Below are 17,715 nucleotides of genomic sequence, written 5' to 3'. Positions count from 1 at the left end.
AGGAATGGAACTTCTCCCCTGCAACTGTAAGCTTGAAATAAATCCCTTCTTCCCCTAAACTATGCCTGCTTTGGATGTTCATCCCAGCAATATGAAGCTGTCTACAATCTCCTACAAGGCAATAAAGGAAACTTTTCTTGCTCTTCACATTATTTTTCTCAGCATGAAATTGTAGCATATAAATTATAAATACATAAAATAGTGAATGTCAACCCATTTCCTCACTCAACACGTTGTGCCTTTTATTCAAAACCAAGTTTTAATGACAAAATAAGTCCAGCTCGGGAGATGACTCAGCTATTAAAGACACATGCTTGTAAGCCTGCTAGCCTGAATTCAACTCCCTGGAATCCATGTAAAGCCAGACTTAGACATCTGTAATTTCAGTACCTACACTAGTGTGGGAGGGTGCTGGAAGAACCCAGTAGCTTGCAGGTCAGCTTGACTGCCACAAACAAAACAAGAAGAGAAATCCTGTCCCAACAAATACAGGAGGATGGAGAAGAAAAGCACCCTAACCTCTGACCTCCGTAAGTGCTGTAGCACATGCACAACGCACATACCTTTGATAATGCAGGAAGAAACAGAAGCCTTTCTGGGTTTTGCAGTCTTTGATCTAAAGCAATGTATTTACATCATACAAAGACCTCTGCAAACAAGCTCCACTTTAAAAAAATTGTGTCCTGTCTGTACTCAAGCATCTGAGATATAGGCATATAAAATACATTGAAGAAAAAGTGCCCGTATCCTGCATCAGCCAGCATTTGTACTTCTCCCCAAGAACTAGCCTTTTCATTGTCCAGTTGCCCTTTATTATCTTCAATCTGTAGCTTTTGTGTTTCTGCTGCCTTTTTTATGTATAGACAAATACACCACTTTCTCAGAAGTGTTTTAGTACAGAATTATGATGTTCCAGAGAGAAGAGTGACTTATTTAAGTTCTACTTTTCCTACTTTATTTAAGATCTCTTTCCCCTAAAACTGAATGTGTATCGTTGTAGGAAATGGACACACACACTCAGCATCTCTTCCTTTCATGCTACCAATCAGCTGCCCCACCCTCATACTGGGTCTCAGAAAATAGCCCATGGTGGGTGAAGGCTTCAGAAGCTGCAGACCTTTCTTCTGCTCCACTTTCTTCCTGCAATGCAAGTGTTGGAAGCCAGAATTCTACTTCCCTAGGCAGGCCATAGGAACTAAAATATTGTGTCCTTGAAGCAAGCCATAAAGCCTGGAAGTGTTATTCAGACCTCCTTATCTGATAAGAGATCACAAAGCCCTGTTTCAGAAACTCCTAGTTCACAGCCTGAGGGAAGAAATGCAGAGTTGCTAAAGAGAATCTGGATAGGTCTTGCTGCCCTCTTCCCTTTAATCTTACCTACTGTTAGACCACAACCTCATTGATAATCACATTCCTAAGTGGTTGGTTTGTCTGTGCCTAAGCATAAGAACAATATACTCTGTATCTTCATTTTGAAGGATTCTGTGACGTGTAAAACTGTGATCAAGTAAATGTTATCTTTTCTCCTGTTAACCTGCCTTTGGTTATAGGTTTATTGGCCATGACTTTGTGTAATTGGGAAGAAACAGATCACTTATACACAAACCATAGACTCTTATTCCTCTGATTCTGTAACATCTCTTTTGTGATATAACCACACATTTTTACAGTATACATCCTGCTTTCCTATGTGGATTTCTGTTCTTTGTAGCCAGAAGAATGAGAAAGGCCAGGTCCTTTCTTACATGAATTGATTGGTAGCGTTTTAATCCTACCCTTTTTTATAAATTTATTTTTTCAGAGAGAGAAAATTGGCATGCCAGGGCCCCAACCACTGCAATCCAACTCCAGATTCTTGCACCACCTAGTGGGCATGTGTGGAAACAATATAGATATCCCTCAACTGATAAGTAGATAATGAAGATGTGGTAGGGCTGGAGAAATGGCTTAGTGGTTAAGTGTTTGCCTGTGAAGCCTAAGGGCTCCGGTTCGAGGCTTAACTCCCCAGGACCCATGTTAGCCAGATGCACAAGGGGCGCACACGTCTGGAATTCGTTTGCAGTGGCTGGAAGCCCTGGCACGCCCATTCTCTTTCTCTCTCTCCCCCTGCCCTTCTCTCTGTCACTCTCAAATAAATAAATAAAAATAAAAATAAATTTTTTAAAAAGATGTGATACATCTATACAATGCAGTGCTATTCAGTGGGAAAGAAAAACAAAGTTATGAAATTTGCAGGGAAATGGATGGATCTGGAAAGAGTTGTACTTAGTGAGGTAACCCAGACCCAGAAAACCAAGTGCTGCATGTTCTCTCTCACATATGGATCCTAGCTACAAATGATTACACTTGTATGTGAGTTGGAATAAAACTTGGTAGCAGAGGCCAGTAAGCTATAAATGGGCCAATTTGTTAATTCGAGGGGTGGGGGTGAGCAGACTTTGAAGAACAAGATACTCCTTCAGCTGGCCCAATTTGAGTGGATGTAATCTCTCATACAGTTGCAACTGGATAGGCATCAGTTTGGGCCCAAAGTTTTTATTTTTTCTGTGCCATATCCCTCTGCTCACACCAGTCCATTTCTATGCAATGCAACCCTGCACAAATTCTCAAGACATGAGTATAACAGCAAGCCTCTCACACAAACTGCTTCTAGCCCAGTCCAGGCAAAGCTCTTCTTCACCCTTATAAGCTAAACCTCACAGTCCATAGTTCTTACTACATTCATATCTTTCAACTCTAGATACAATAGTCCATCAAGTTGCAACTGCAAGGCATCTCTTAGGCCAAGGGTTCGAATCTTTCCACATTCCTCTTGGAAATCAGCTCCAAAAGGCCAAAGCCATACAGCCAGATTTCAAACCGCAATGTCCCCACTCATGGTACCAACCATACTGAGTTCTCATTGCTACAGAAAACACCTGACCTTGAGCAGCTTGTGGGGAAAAGGAGTTTATTTTGACTTACAGACTTGAGAGGAAGCTCCATGATGGCAGAGAAAAATGATGGCATAAGCAGAGGGTGGATACCACCTTCTGGCCAATACCAGGTGGACAAAGCAACAGGAGAGTGTGCCAAACACTGGCAAGGAGAAACTGCCTATATGTAATACCCATAAGCCAGCCTTCAACAATTCACTGCCCCCAAGAGGCATTAATTCCCAAGTCTCCATCAGATGGGAATCTAGCATTCAGAACACCTAAGTTTATGGGGGACACCTGAATCAAACCACCACAACCCTACAAGACCTAAGATTGACCATATGAGTCAAGTGTGCCAACTGGTGCAACAGTGACAAGTCTGTTGTGTGGGGAACCAACCCCTCTGTAATTGGATTGGAGACCCACTCCATGGGAGGGAATACATGCTTGGTACTGAAAACCTAGTCAAAAGCCTATGGCTTAGGAGGTTATGAGCCCTAGGGAAGTAAAGCCTGCTATTATCTGGCTAAATGCATATATTATGCAGTAAACTTCCCTGTAAACACTTTAAATATCAATACCAATATGTTAATGCTACTCTCGATTTTGGTTAGAGAAGCTTCCTTTTTTCAGATGGCAGTGACCACTGGGATGACTCAAAACTCACTGTAGCTCTGAGATTAAGTGAAAGCGGGGTTCTCAGCACTGGCATATCTCTATTACACCCTCCAAGGCTCTGATTCCATGCAGAGGAGATGTCAGAAAGAATGTAAGTTTGGACAGGTGGGACTACTTAATCTTCCAGATACAAAAAGACCTTAATATTCATGACCTTTTAGTGCCTGGAACTATACAAGACCTTTTTATTTTTATTTTATTTTATTTTCACAAGACCTTCTTATTAGAGGAATAGATGATGGCCTAAAAATAAAAGAGAGACTAATTGGAAGGGGAGAAGATTTGATGGAGGATGGGTTTGTGACGGGGAAATGGGAGTGGAGAGAGGGAATTATTGTGCTTTTTTTTTGGTCTATGCTTATGAGTTTTAAAAAAAGATAAGGCTAAATTTTTTTTGACTTTTAACACTTTTTTCATTAACAACTTCCATAATTATAGACAATAAACCATAATAATTCCCTCCCCTACTTCTCCCTTCACAAATCCACTTTCCATCATATCCCCTAATGCTAAAATTTTTTATGGCACCAGATATAGAAGTGCTGAAAGAATCATGTGTCATCAAAGGACCTGGGAAGCAATGCAGAGGAAATTCTACTGTCCAAATCTGCAGCTAAACAAAGAATGACATTTTCATATGTTATCATTTGGATGAAATGGCTCCCCAAAAGCCATTGCTAAAGGCTTCATCCTAATACAGCAATGTTTAGAGGTGATTGAATCATGAGGGCTCTAACCTCATTGGCAAATGAAACCATTGCTCAAATCGTAGCTAAATGGACTATTGGGAGTTGGGGTTGGTTCTGGATACTTTGTTGCTGGGGCCTAGTTGAAGAAGATAAGTCTTTGGGGGCTTTCCCTTGGGGACGTTGATGCAGGATTTTCGGGTTGTGAGCCCCAATTTTGAGTCCTCATCGTATGTTAACAAAGAATTGATGAAATAGACTTGAGAAGGCTAAATTATGAATTATTGTGCTTATGACAGAAATCTTAATTTGTGAGGTTTATTTAGGGGAAACTAGTATCTACTTAAAGGCTGGGACAGTTACACACACACACACACACACAGAGGAGATCCATAGAAACCCCTTCAAATTACAGTGAAGATCTCAGAGATCAAAGATAAATCTTTATATATATATAATGAAAGTGAGAGGATACCCCCAAAGCATGACACAGAGGGCCAAAAGAAAAATACCCAAGGCAAGATAAGTATTCTCCCCTTCCCTGGAAGAACAGATTCATATAGAGTTTTCAGGCAAGGTCACAGGGCATAAGGAAAAGAAGAGAGAGTTTGGGCCATGTGGGTAACCTCCTTTATAGAGTTCAGACATCCCAGCCAGGTTGAGTCTCCTCATTAGGCTCAGGTTTGTAAGCAGAGACATGATTGGTTTGTACTCAAGGGGCCAAGATCTGATTGGTTCATGGACTCAGAGGGCTGACCCAGGGAGAGAGAGCTGAAGAAGCAGCAGGAAGTCTGCTGGGCATGTCATTGGCAGCTATCTTGGAGATACAGGATCAGAGCCAAGTTTCAGTTTTGCCAAGATGGATAGACTGGCACCCCCTTTGGGCTTCTTTCCCACTAACTGCTAGCTTTCTCCTGTTTCTCCTTCAGCTGTATCTTCTCTGCGTCTCTTTGTATTAGTCATATTGTTGGTAGGAATAGAACATGTTTGATCCTCCAACTTTCTACCATCTGAACCGTAGCCTGTTGGACAGTGATGTCCATATTCAGAGAGGGTCCCCTTTCCAGTCATGTTCCACATGTTAATCCTCTCTGGAAATACCCACACAGACACCTAAGAGGGGTCTTTTACCATTTCTAGACAGCTTTTATTTTAGTCAAGCTGGCAACCAAGAACAATCATCACATGGTCTTTGCTTCTATAAAGAGTTTATTACAGGATTTAAGAGAAGGAAAATAAGGCAGAGCTCCTGAACAGTAAGAAGAGTTCCAGGAAATGACAAAGCCCACCTGCAAATCTTTGAGGTATTTTATGGGAATTAACTGGATATGGGCTGAGCTGCTCAGTCCAGTTGTCCTATCAGGTCTCCAAGCACTTTGTTATCTTATTTAAGTCTTTTGGTTACAGTTTTAGGGAAAAAGAACTCCTGTAGGGAAGAAGAAATAAGGAAAAACTTAATCCCATACTATATGTTTAGGCACTTAGTAATCTTATTTATATATCTTATATATTCCTTCAGATTTTAGGGGAAAAACAGATCAGAAAAAAAAAAAAAAAAGATCTTGAGTCATATCTTTAGGCATTTCTGGTCAGGTTTTATGGAAAAAGAGATAAGGAAAAGACCAGATCCAACCCTGTTAAAGGCTCGAGGACATCAAGAGCTCAAGGGGGGGCCTACTCCTTACCCCTAAACTCTCTTAGTAAAAAGATAATGAAAGTCATAATGGGGCTGGAGAGGTAGCTTAGTGGTAAAGGCGCTTGCCTACAAAGCTAAAGACCTAGGTTCAATTCTTCAGGACCCTTGTAAGCCAGATGATGCACAAGGTGGTGCATGCATCTGGAGTTCGTTTGCAGTAGCTGAAGGCCCTGGCATGGCCATTCTCCCTTTCTATCTGCCTCTTTCTTTCTATCACATAAATAAAATTTAAAAAATAATAATAATAAAGGTGTGAGCTACTATGCTCTATTAAAAATGTTGTAATGGTTAAAAGTGACAAATAGTAAGACAGGTAAGAAGTATAAATGATGATAGCAATTATGAGGATGCCCAGTACAGGAGCCCAGTGATGTTAAGATAAGGGCATAAAAAATGAGGGTCATAGCTTAAAATAAATGATGATCTTGGGCCCAAGAATTATCCAGGAAGTTTTCCTGAATGAGAATGTCTAGAATGAATTTCCTAAACTATGTTTTGTAGAATATTGTACAAATTAGAGAAGCCTTTTAAAATTCTATCATAGGGCCGGGTGTGGTGGCGCACGCCTTTAATCCCAGCACTCGGGAGGCAGAGGTAGGAGGATCGCCATGAGTTCAAGGCCACCCTGAGACTACAGAGTTAATTCCAGGTCAGCCTGGACCAGAGTGAGACCCTACCTCGAAAAACCAAAAAAAAAAAACCAAAAAACAACAAAAAAAATTCTATCATAGGGCAAACAGCGCCTCCTTCGGGAACTTTTAAACTTTAAAAAGAGGGGAGCCCAAAGTTCTTTCTCCTGAGCCTCTCTCCAGCAGCTCCGCGGGCAGAGGCGGCGGCGGGGGCCTGTCGAAGCCCCGAAAGCGCTCGGCAAACTGGAAGTGAAAGGCGAGGGCGTGAGCAGCGCGGGGGAAGCGCGGAGTTCCTGCTCCCGAGACTGTCCTGCGGCAGAGCGGAGGCGGCGGCCGTGGCGGGTCTGTGCGCGGGTGACAGCGCTCTGCAGCAGGCATCGGAAGGAGGCTTTTCTACACACAGCCTTTGGCCTCTTCCTTCCGCATCTGAAAGCAAGGATATTTTCATCTTCAGTGGGAAAGAATCTGGTCAAGGCAAGGGACACTCAGAGGAAAACAGCAAAGGCCTGAGTCTACTTGACTTTCACTATCTCCCACCCAAAGGGAGCTCAGTAGGACTCCCAGAAAGCCCTTGGAGGAAATGGTGTTGAAGCTAGTTTTTCATGAACCAGGAGGTTCAAACACATTGGGCCTCTCAGGTCCGTTTTGAACTCCGTGCTGCTTCTAAGAAGCTACAAATGGCTTAGACGTTCTGTGATTTCCTTGGTCTGCAGTTCAGAAAATGAGTTCTTCATATGCATAAGGTGTTATCCCTTCTTTGGGAGATGGGAGGCTTGGGTTTTCAAACAAAATGAAGATGAGAAGCCACAATTAATGTTTTAAGATTCCCTGGAAGCCTGAGAAAGAAAACCGTTTCCTAAGTCTAAAAAGTTACAAGAGGATTGGAGAGATGGATTAATGGTTAAAGTGCTTGTCTGTGAACGCTAAGGACCCAGGTTCAAATCCCTAGGACCCACGTAAGCCAGATGTACAAGATGCCACATATGTCTGGAGTTCATTTCCAGTGTCAGGAGGCCCTGGCATGTCTATTCTCTCCATCTTTCTCTCTCCTCCTCTTTTGCTGAAATAAACAAATAAAATATTTAAAAAAAATACTATCATAGAAACCAGGCATGGTGGCACACACCTTTAATCCCAGCACATGGGAGGCAGAGGTAGGAGGATCACCATGAGTTCAAGGCCACCCTGAGACTACATAGTGAATTCCAGGTCAGCCTGGGCTGGAGTGAGACTCTACCTAAAAAAAAAAAAAAAAAAAAATTCTATCATAGGACACAGAAAGGTGAGAGAAAGAATCTTGTTTACTCTGTAGGGTGTACAGGTGTTTGAGGGTGAGTTTCCCCTGGGGTCTCACTGGAAGAGGAGACAGAGATTTTCAAGAGGCTCATGGGAGTAGACCTTCTGAATTTCTGAAGATGGGAAAGCCTTACTTTCAGGCAGATAAACTCACAGTAATAAGCCTTATAGTTTTGACTTTAATTTGAGATGTGAGTAGGATTTGATAAGATATAGTCCAAACAGCTTTGAGTGGTTCTGTGGGAAAGAGGGAGGCTCCTATATCTCCAGGTGGCTACATGGATATGATCACAATGAAAATAGACATTGGATTTGTGGAAAGGTTCAGTCTCTTTCCTGCCTTCAGCTAGAGAACCTTGGTGAAAACAAGTAGTTCTGCTTAAAAATATTTTTTTCACTTCAAAGCTCAACATTCCAGCCACCAACGTATTTGCCAACAGGCTGAAGTTCTACTTTAATGGTGAATATGCAGGCTTTGATGAGACACAGCCAACAGCTGAGTCTGGTGGGAAAGGAAAAGTAATTAAATTTTTAAAGGAAAAGTTCCACTTTAAGAAAATAGTGATGATTGGAGATGGAGCTACAGACATGGAAGCCTGTCCACCTGCCGATGTTTTCATTGGATTTGGAGGAAACGTGATCAGGCAACAAGTAAAGGACAATGCCAAATGGTATATCATTGATTTTGTTGAGCTTTTGGGAGAACTGGAAGAATAATAGCAGTTTTAATGTAGCTCCTAACAATTGGAGATTAATTTCTCAAAGGTTAAACACATTGATAGTATTTGCTTATGATTGTCTGAGACAACCTGATATATACAGTTGGTACTGATTATAATTACATGATCAAGTAAATAGGTTCCTAGGAGAGTCTAGGAAATTGCTATTATTTTTCCTACTGTAGTTCCAGATTTATTATGACCACTAATTACCTGGAGAGTTTTATAGTCTGAATTCTTTATGTATATTCCTAGCTATATTTTCCCTGAAGCCTTTTAAAGGCCCATAGTAAATTAAACACTTCTACTTTTGGCAATGATTCAGCAGCCTTAGGTGAATATGGGGTTTCCCTTTGATATATAAATAAACTTTTATCCATCTAAAAAAATATATTTTATTTATTACTTACTTACAAGGAGGGAGGGAGGGAGGGAGAGAGGGTGGAAAGGAGGGAATGAGAAAAAGAGAGAGAGAGTGGGTGTGTGTGTCCATCAGAACCTCTCACCCCAAAGTGATACATGCACCACTTTGTGCATGGTACTGGGGAATTGAACCAGGGCCTTCAGGATTTGCAAGCAAGTGCGTTTAACTGCTGGTCCACTTCTCCAGACCTAGTTCTGTATATTTTTTTTGGGACTGACATGCAATTTTTTTTTAAATGGTGCATATGCTATGACCTCTATGGGGGGTAGGATCTGACAGTAAGGAAGCAGGATTTAAAATTTGGGGGCTGGAGAGATGGCTTAGCGGTTAAGCGCTTGCCTGTGAAGCCTAAGGACCCCGGTTCGAGGCTCGGTTCCCCAGGTCCCACATTAGCAAGATGCACAAGGGAGCACACGCGTCTGGAGTTTGCAGAGGCAGGAAGCCCTGGCACGCCTATTTTCTCTCTCGCCCTCTATCTGTCTTTCTCTCTGTGTCTGTCGCTCTCAAATAAATAAATAAATAAAAATTTTAAATTTGGCAAAGCTTTATAGTAAACGCTGGAGTTTTTAGAGAAGTCTGGTATTTGTTGATTCTATCTGAGACCCAGTTAAAGAATCTCAAGTTGAAAGTTTCAAGGATGTGTTGAGGCATATATGTCATCATACTCAGTTCCAGGGGTTATTGAGAGCCCTATTTGTTGAAGAGAGCCATAGCTGCCAGTTACCTGAGACAAGAACTCTAAATGAGGAAGATCTACCACACTCAGGGAATATTGTGGAATAGGAGGCAGAAAGAATGTAAGAGCCAAAAGATGGGGAGGAGTGCTTTGGAATGTTGCCTTCTGCATGCAAAGTGGCCATTGCATTCAGTTCTGTTGTTACTATATTGAGTCCATTTATGTGTCATCATATATGATGGAAGAAATCAATAAGAAAAAATAGACATCAAACTAGAAGAAGTAGAAGTAGTTGGAAAAGAAGAAACTGATGTGGAAGAAGTATGAGGGAGAGAGAGTAAAATAAAGTAATGGGAGGGGATTTTGATCAAAATACATTAAACATATGTATGAAAATTGTCTATAAAAAGATGAAAAAGAAAAAAGTCTTCAAGTACTATACTGAATAGGAATGGTGAGAGTGGGCATGCTTGTTTGCTTATTACTTCAGAGAAAATACTCTTAGCTTTTTCCTGTTTAATATAGTGTTAGCTGGGCTGGAGAGATGGCGTAGCAGTTAAGCGCTTGCCTGTGAAGCCTAAGGACCCCGGTTTGAGGCTCGGTTCCCCAGGTCCCACGTTAGCCAGATGCACAAGGGGGCGCACGCGTCTGGAGTTTGTTTGCAGAGGCTGGAAGCCCTGGTGCGTCCATTCTCTCTCTCTCCCTCTACCTGTCTTTCTCTCTGTGTCTGTCACTCTCAAATAAATAAATAAAATAAAATAAAATATATTTTAAAAAAATATAGTGTTAGCTACAGGTTTGTCATATATATATTCCTCAGTACTATGAGGAATGAGGAACTGGATCTTTAAAACATATTTTTATTTTTTATTTATAATTTTATTGATGTAGACAGTTTATTTTGAACATAATCCCCTCCTATTTTGTCTCGTTTACCTTCCTTGTCTCTCTTCCACTTAGCTCTCTCTTCTTTCCTAGTCCCTCTTTTATTTTGGGGTGTGTCTCCCACTGAATGTAATTAAGGTTAACTAATTAACTAATGAACATGTATGGCGATTATTAACCAGAGCATGTGCAACTTACTAATGGCTATCCTGAAGAAAATTTCTCCCACTCTCCACAGTAACCATTGACTGCCGGTAACTTCTCAGGGAGGGATACCCTTCTCCCTTATCCATGAGGGAAGTTTAATTGGCCTAGTATTGTGTAGGTGTTATATAAAGCTTCATGTTGCTGGGATGAACATCTAATTAGGAACAGTTTATGGGGAGGAAGTGATTTATATCAAGCTTACAGATCCAGGGGAAGTTCTATCTTTTGGCAGAAGAAGTGCTTCCATACATCCCAAAAGAGTGAAACAACCAAACAGCCAATGAAAAACAAAAGTAACAAGCACAAAATTGGCATTGAACAGCAGAGACCCAGCCAGAGCTCAGACCTCTCTGAATACCTTTTGGCTGGAATTCTGATACAGCCCAACACACCTTAGGGCCTGACCCCAGATATTTCCAGAGTGACATATGCTCCAGCCAGGTGGCTAGAGACAAGCTTTAATAAAACACCTGAGTCTATGAAGGACATACATTCAAAGTACCACAGTAGGTAAAAACAGTCATACTATATCCAGAAGATAGTGTTTCAAGGCACTCCTCTACCTGTAGGATTAAATTTGCTCCAGGTTACAGCTAGGCCTAAATTTCAGTTTCCCAGAGAGGCAGGCAAGACTTGTGGGAAAAACCACAAAGGGCTATTAATCAACAGCGATCCTGACATGTGGTCAGGGAAGATAGCTGCCCAGGGGCCTGAGTCAGTTCCTGCAAAGTCTCTAAAACATGTCTAACCATGTCCAAGGATGGTAAAAATCTGGGCCACAGCCAATCAAAGATGTAGAAACGTAAGTGCTGCTTGCTTAGCTGATCACATTAGAAGACGACCTAACCCTCCTAAAATTCCCCTAGCTGCATGCTTCTATCAGGGTTGCCATTTTGTATGAATTGTTGACACCCCCATGCTGGCTGATTCTGCAGAATAAACGCTCTTTGTTTTTACATAGTATTTGAGTCTAGGGTCTTAGCAATTCTCAGACCCTTACATTTAGGGGCTTGTCTGGGATCCCTCGAAGTCCCCTAACAACCCTGACTTGATAGAGGAGTGTTTCTAGGAGAGCAATTGGTTCTCCACTTATCAGTGAGTTGGGGTGCCCCTCTGTACTGTGTGTCTTTGTTCTGCTCTGTTCCTTGTTTTTCCACTAGATCTGCTGTTCAGACACAATCTGGAGGCCCACAAACATCAGGAAGATGCACCAATTATTACCTCCAGGCCAGGGGGTTCCAAGGACGCTCCAGAGCCCCATCTGTTGGAGCCAGAGAGCTCCAGTCTGACTCTGGTTTTCATAGAAACTGATGGGTCGCACCCATCTGGCGGAGCCCATTTACAGGACAGGCCACTGTCACCATCGTTCTGGTTTCTTTTTCACTCCCTGGAAGGTTTGTTTCTTTGTCTGCGCGTTTGTGTCTTGTTTGTCCTTTTCTACTTTCTTGTGAGACACCATGGGATAGGCAGTGAATTCCACCCCACTGGACCTAATCCAGTCACACTTCAAGGATTTCTGAGGCCTGGCAGACAGTCTGGGTTTAACAGTACATCCGGGAAAACTAACCATCTTTTGCAGGAATGAATGGCCAACTTTCATTGTGGGATGGCTGGAGGGAGGCACCTTCCACCTTACCATGACTGCACTGATCAGGAGGCTCAACCTGAAATTCACAATGTACTCTCAACATGGCCTTGAACTCATGGCAGTCCTAGCTCTGCCTCCTAAGTGTTAGGATTAAAGGCATGTGCCACCACATCTGGCTCATGAGGGCAATTTTTGAAGATATGGAACAGTGTTCTTTTAAAAAATATTTATTTATGAGAAAGAGGGTGGGGGGAGAGAGAAAGAGAGAGAGAGAGGGAGAGTGAGCCCAGGACTCTAGCTGCTGCAAACAAACTCCAGACACATGCAGCACCTGTGCCTCTGGCTTATATGGGTGCTGGGAACTTGAACCTGAGTGTTAGGCTTTACAGGCAAATGTCTTAACCACTAAGCCATCTCTCCAGCCCTAGTATAGTGTTTTGATCTGAGGTGGATTTGTTTAGGGTAAATAGTAATAAATCATCTATGTCACTTAGACAAATTTGAGACTCTCCATAAGAAGCTTCTGAGACCAAAAGAGTGTCTGTGTATTTGTCAAGGCCTCCTATCACTACAAACACTAGAAACTTGCAGGACTTTTTGTGCTTGGCTTATGATGGTGGCTTGGGAATTAAACGTGGACTGGTAGGCTTTGCAAGAAAGTACCATTAATTACTGAGCTATCTTCTATTTTAAAATGAAAAACCCATCATAAAATGTTTCTGGAGTGGTAGGTTTCTTATGTATTTTTCATTATTCAGTCTACTATTGTGATCTTGCTACAACTCTTTCCACACACCTTGAAACAGGGTGTTAAGGGTTTTAGAAAGTCCTCAAACCCCAAACCCTGGCATGGCATTTGTATTTAGCCAAAGAATTGGGCAAATGAAACTGAAGGATAATTATTCAATTATTATATTTATTTAAGGGAGTATATAACTAAGGGAAAGAAAATGAATACACTCCCATGACCTGATATCCCACATGGTGGGCCTAGAAAAACCGTAGAGAGGATAGAAGAGAAAATACAAGCCAGGCATGGTGGCACATGTCTTTAATCCCAGCACTGGGGAGGCAGAGGTAGGAGCATCACCATGAGTTCAAGGCCACCCTGAGACTACATAGTGAATTCCAGGTCGGCCTGGGCTAGAGTGAGACCCTACTTGAAAAAAGCACAAGAAAAAAAAAAAGAAGGAAGTACATGTGGAAGGCAGGAGAGGTTAAAGAGCCCACATGGAAAGTAGGGGGCTCTAGGGGCTAAACTTGATCAACCATAATGTTAGGATTACGGAAGGGGGCCCTCTCTCCCAGGAGGGCCCCAGGTTGTTTATAGAAAAACAGATCCCTTTAGGCAAGAGATAAGGAGTCAGATTGTACTTTGCTTTCTAGCAAGTACTGACTGCAGAGTGTAGGCATTTCTGCCTTTTAAGGGGCCCAGTCACCTTAACTGCCTAACAAACTACTTGACTCCCTCTCAACCTCATATGTACTTTCCCTGTCTTTCCAACTTTTTTCCACATTCCTCCTCATTCCCCTTGTTCTCAATACATCGCTCAATATATATGCATGAATGGTGATCTTTTAAAAAGGACTAAAACTTAACCTTAATATGCTAACAATTTAAAAAGGCAAAGTAGGACTTTTGGCCAAGATGGCGACTGCCTAACTTTGCCACACAACCTTGGGAAAGGAAGGCCAGGCATTAAATGTTCTCTGGGGCTTTTAGAGGAGAGCAAGCTCTAATAGATCACCAGTGGAAGACCACAGAGGGGAAAAAAAAGGGAATCGCTGATTCCCTTGCTTGCAGGCAGCCCACCAGTCCCCCCCCCCCAGCAGCTGCCGTACCCACAGTCCCAGCTGCAGGGCACCCCTGCACTTACTGTAGGAAAGGGGACCCAGGCAAATATAGTTCCACCTGCCTCACTGCACAGGGGCGATCGCCCTGCTACCCCCGCCCACGTGTGACCTTGGGCAGGCTCCGCCCACTGGCCTGCTGGAGCTCAGGCTCCATTGATCTATTCGCCTGCCACATGCGCTCCACCGATCCCCACCTGTGCAAGCTTAGCCTGCTCTGCCCATTTGCCCACTTACTCCTCCGGCCGTCACCTGTCCATGCGCGAGCTCTTGTCCATTCCACCTGCCCACGCAAGCTCAGGCTCACTCTGCCTATCCACCTCCATCAGCTCCTGCCTCTGCTGCACCAGCCGCCCGCCAGTGTCCTGTTGTGAGCGAGCTCAGAATGCTTCTGTGGCCCAGGGTCGAGTTTAGGCTGCTTCCATGCTTGGTGCTTCAGCATCCCTCTGAGCACGATTGCAGGCAGCTTTGGCACATCACCGTGTGAGAGCTCAGGCAACTTTGGAACCCCTGCCATGCAGGAGCTCAGGCTGCTTTGGCATCTGCCAAGTGAGAGCTCAAACTGCTTGGCATCTGTCCTCAGGCTGCTTCAGCTTCCCACTGTGCTTGAGCTCAGGCTGTTCCACCCACCTACATGTTAGCTCAGGACCACTCAGCCCATCTGCTTGCCTGCTGTCTAGCTCAGGCCAGCTCCCCCAAGAGGCACCACTCCCCCCGCCCTACTCTCCCTGCCCACACACTGTGAAGGGAAGACCACAGCACAAACGAAATAACATAAAGAATCAAAGGCAAGTAAATCCAGTTAGATTACCCAGTCCTACATGGAACATCTCTAATCAAAATATAGAACAGACATTAGGATCAGAACACCAAAATGAAGCTATGAGCAATGCAACCCTGACCAAGCTACTGGTAGAACTTGCAGAAAAACAACAAAGGACCAATAATCGTGTGGATGCTGCCATCACTAGACTAGACCTAATAGATAAGAAAACAGAAGAAATTCAAAGACAGTTAAGAGATATGAAGGAGAGTGGAAAAAAAGAGGACCTCAAAAATCAGCTGGTGATGCTAAATGAAGACATAAATAAATGCAAGGATGAATTCCAAGACACATCAAGAAAATCAGAAAATGGTGTGAAAAGGGAGCTTGACAGAGGGGTGGAAACTATACATAGAAAAGTAGTAGAAAATGCAAACCTAACTGAATGAGTCCAAAACTCTCTAGAAACTCACAAGAATAGAGTCAGCCATGTGGAGGATAGAAACACCGATCTGCAAGACAAGATGGAAGAAACAGTTCAATAGTTCAAAAATTTCAATAAGTTCAAAAATTTCTGTGAACAGAACATGAGGGAACTGTGGGATACCCTTAAAGATCCTAATATCCAGATCACTGGAATACCAGAAGGAGAAGAAATTCAGACCAAAGGCATGGAGAACTTATTTAACAAAATAATTGAAGGAAACTTTCCCACTCTCTAAAAAGAAAGGCCCATCAAGATACAAGAAGCTAACAGAACTCCAAACAGATTGGACCAAAGGAGAAACTCTCCAAGACATATTGTCATTAAGACTCTAAACAATGAAAACAAAGAGAAAGCCCTAAAAGGAGCTAGGGGAAAAAAAGCACATGACTTTTAAAGGTGACCTCATCAGAATTACTTCAGACTTCTCAATGGAAACCCTGAAAGCCAGAAGGGCCTGGAATGAAATACTGCAAAGTCTAAGAACCTATGGCTTCAAAACCAAACTACTTTACCCAGCAAAATGATCTCTCATAATAGATGGTGAAAGAAAAACTTTCCATGACAAAACTCAGCTTTACAATGATATGAACACAAAACCAAACCTACAGAGAGTATTTCAGGAAATTCTCCACAGAGAAGAATCAAATAATCAACCTCAAATGCCTACAAGAAGCAGATCACAATAACCAAACTCAAAGAAGGCAAAAAAACTTCAAAGTCTATGAAAGCACCAAACCACATAAACCAACACAATATGGCAGGGGTCAAATCAAACCTCACAGCCATTACCCTAAATATTAATGGCCTTAATTCACCCATCAAGTGACACAGGATAACAGGATGGATTAGAAAATTAGGCCCCTCAATCTGTTGTCTTCAAGAAACCCATCTCACCACTAAAGACAGACACCTCCTCAAGGTGAAAGTGTGGAAAACAATATTCCAAGCAAATGGGAATAAGAAACAAGCAGGCATATCTATATCAGATAAAATAGAATTCAAACCAAAAATAATCAAAAAAGACAAAGAAGACCACTTCCTACTTATTAAAGGAACTATCCATCAAGAGGATATTACAATCATAAATCTGTATGCACCAAACACTGGAGCATCACAGTTCATAAAGCAAAACCTACTTGACAATAAAACAGAAATAACCACCAACACCATCATAGTTCGGGACTTCAATACACCATTATCAGTAATAGACAGATCATCCAAACAGAAAGGGAAGTAAGAGAGCTCAACAAAACCATAGATCACTTAGGCCTAGCGAACAGCTATAGAACATTCCATCCCAAATCTACAGACGGCACATTCTTCTCAGCAGCCCATGAAACATTCTCTAAATAGATCATATACCAGGTCACAAAGCCTGCCTCCATATGTTTAGGAAGATTGACATAATTCCCTGCATGATATCAGGTCACAATGCTATATTGCTAGAAATTAACAACAAAAGACCCACCAAGAATCCCATCAGTGCCTGGAAATTGAACAGCACACTTTTTTTTTTAATTTTTTATTTATTTATTTTAGAGTGACAGACACAGAGAGAAGGACAGATAGAGGGAGAGAGAGAGAATGGGCGCACCAGGGCTTCCAGCCACTGCAAACGAACTCCAGACACGTGCGCCCCCTTGTGCATCTGGCTAACGTGGGACCTGGGGAACCGAGCCTTGAACCGGGGTCCTTAGGCTTCACAGGCAAGCGCTTAAGCGCTAAGCCATCTCTCCAGCCCTTTTTTTAAAAAAATTTTTATTGAACAGCACACTTTTAAACAATAAATGGATAGTGGATGAAATAAAAAATTAAATTGCAAAATTTCTGAAAATGAATGACAATGAGAACACATCGTACCAAAACTTATGGGACACAATGAAGGTGGTCCTCAAGGGAAAATTAATAGCACCAAATGCCTTCATAACAAAGACAGAGAGTTCTCAAATCAACAACCTAACCATCCACCTAAAGGCACTGGAAAACAAGAAAAATCCAACCAAAAAGCTCCAGAAGGAAAGAAATAATTAAAATCAGAGCAGAAATTAATGAATTGGAAACTAAAAAAACAATTAAGAAAATTGACAAAACAAAGAGCTGGTTCTTTGAAAAAATAAACAAGATTGACAAATCCCTGGCCTATTTGATCAAACAAACAAACAAAAAAAAGAGATGCTTCAAATTAACAAAATTTGAAATGAAAAAGGAAAGA

Source organism: Jaculus jaculus, chromosome 10 (genome assembly GCF_020740685.1).
Source record: "Jaculus jaculus isolate mJacJac1 chromosome 10, mJacJac1.mat.Y.cur, whole genome shotgun sequence".
Taxonomy (NCBI): domain Eukaryota; kingdom Metazoa; phylum Chordata; class Mammalia; order Rodentia; family Dipodidae; genus Jaculus; species Jaculus jaculus.
This window is presented reverse-complemented; position numbering follows the sequence as displayed.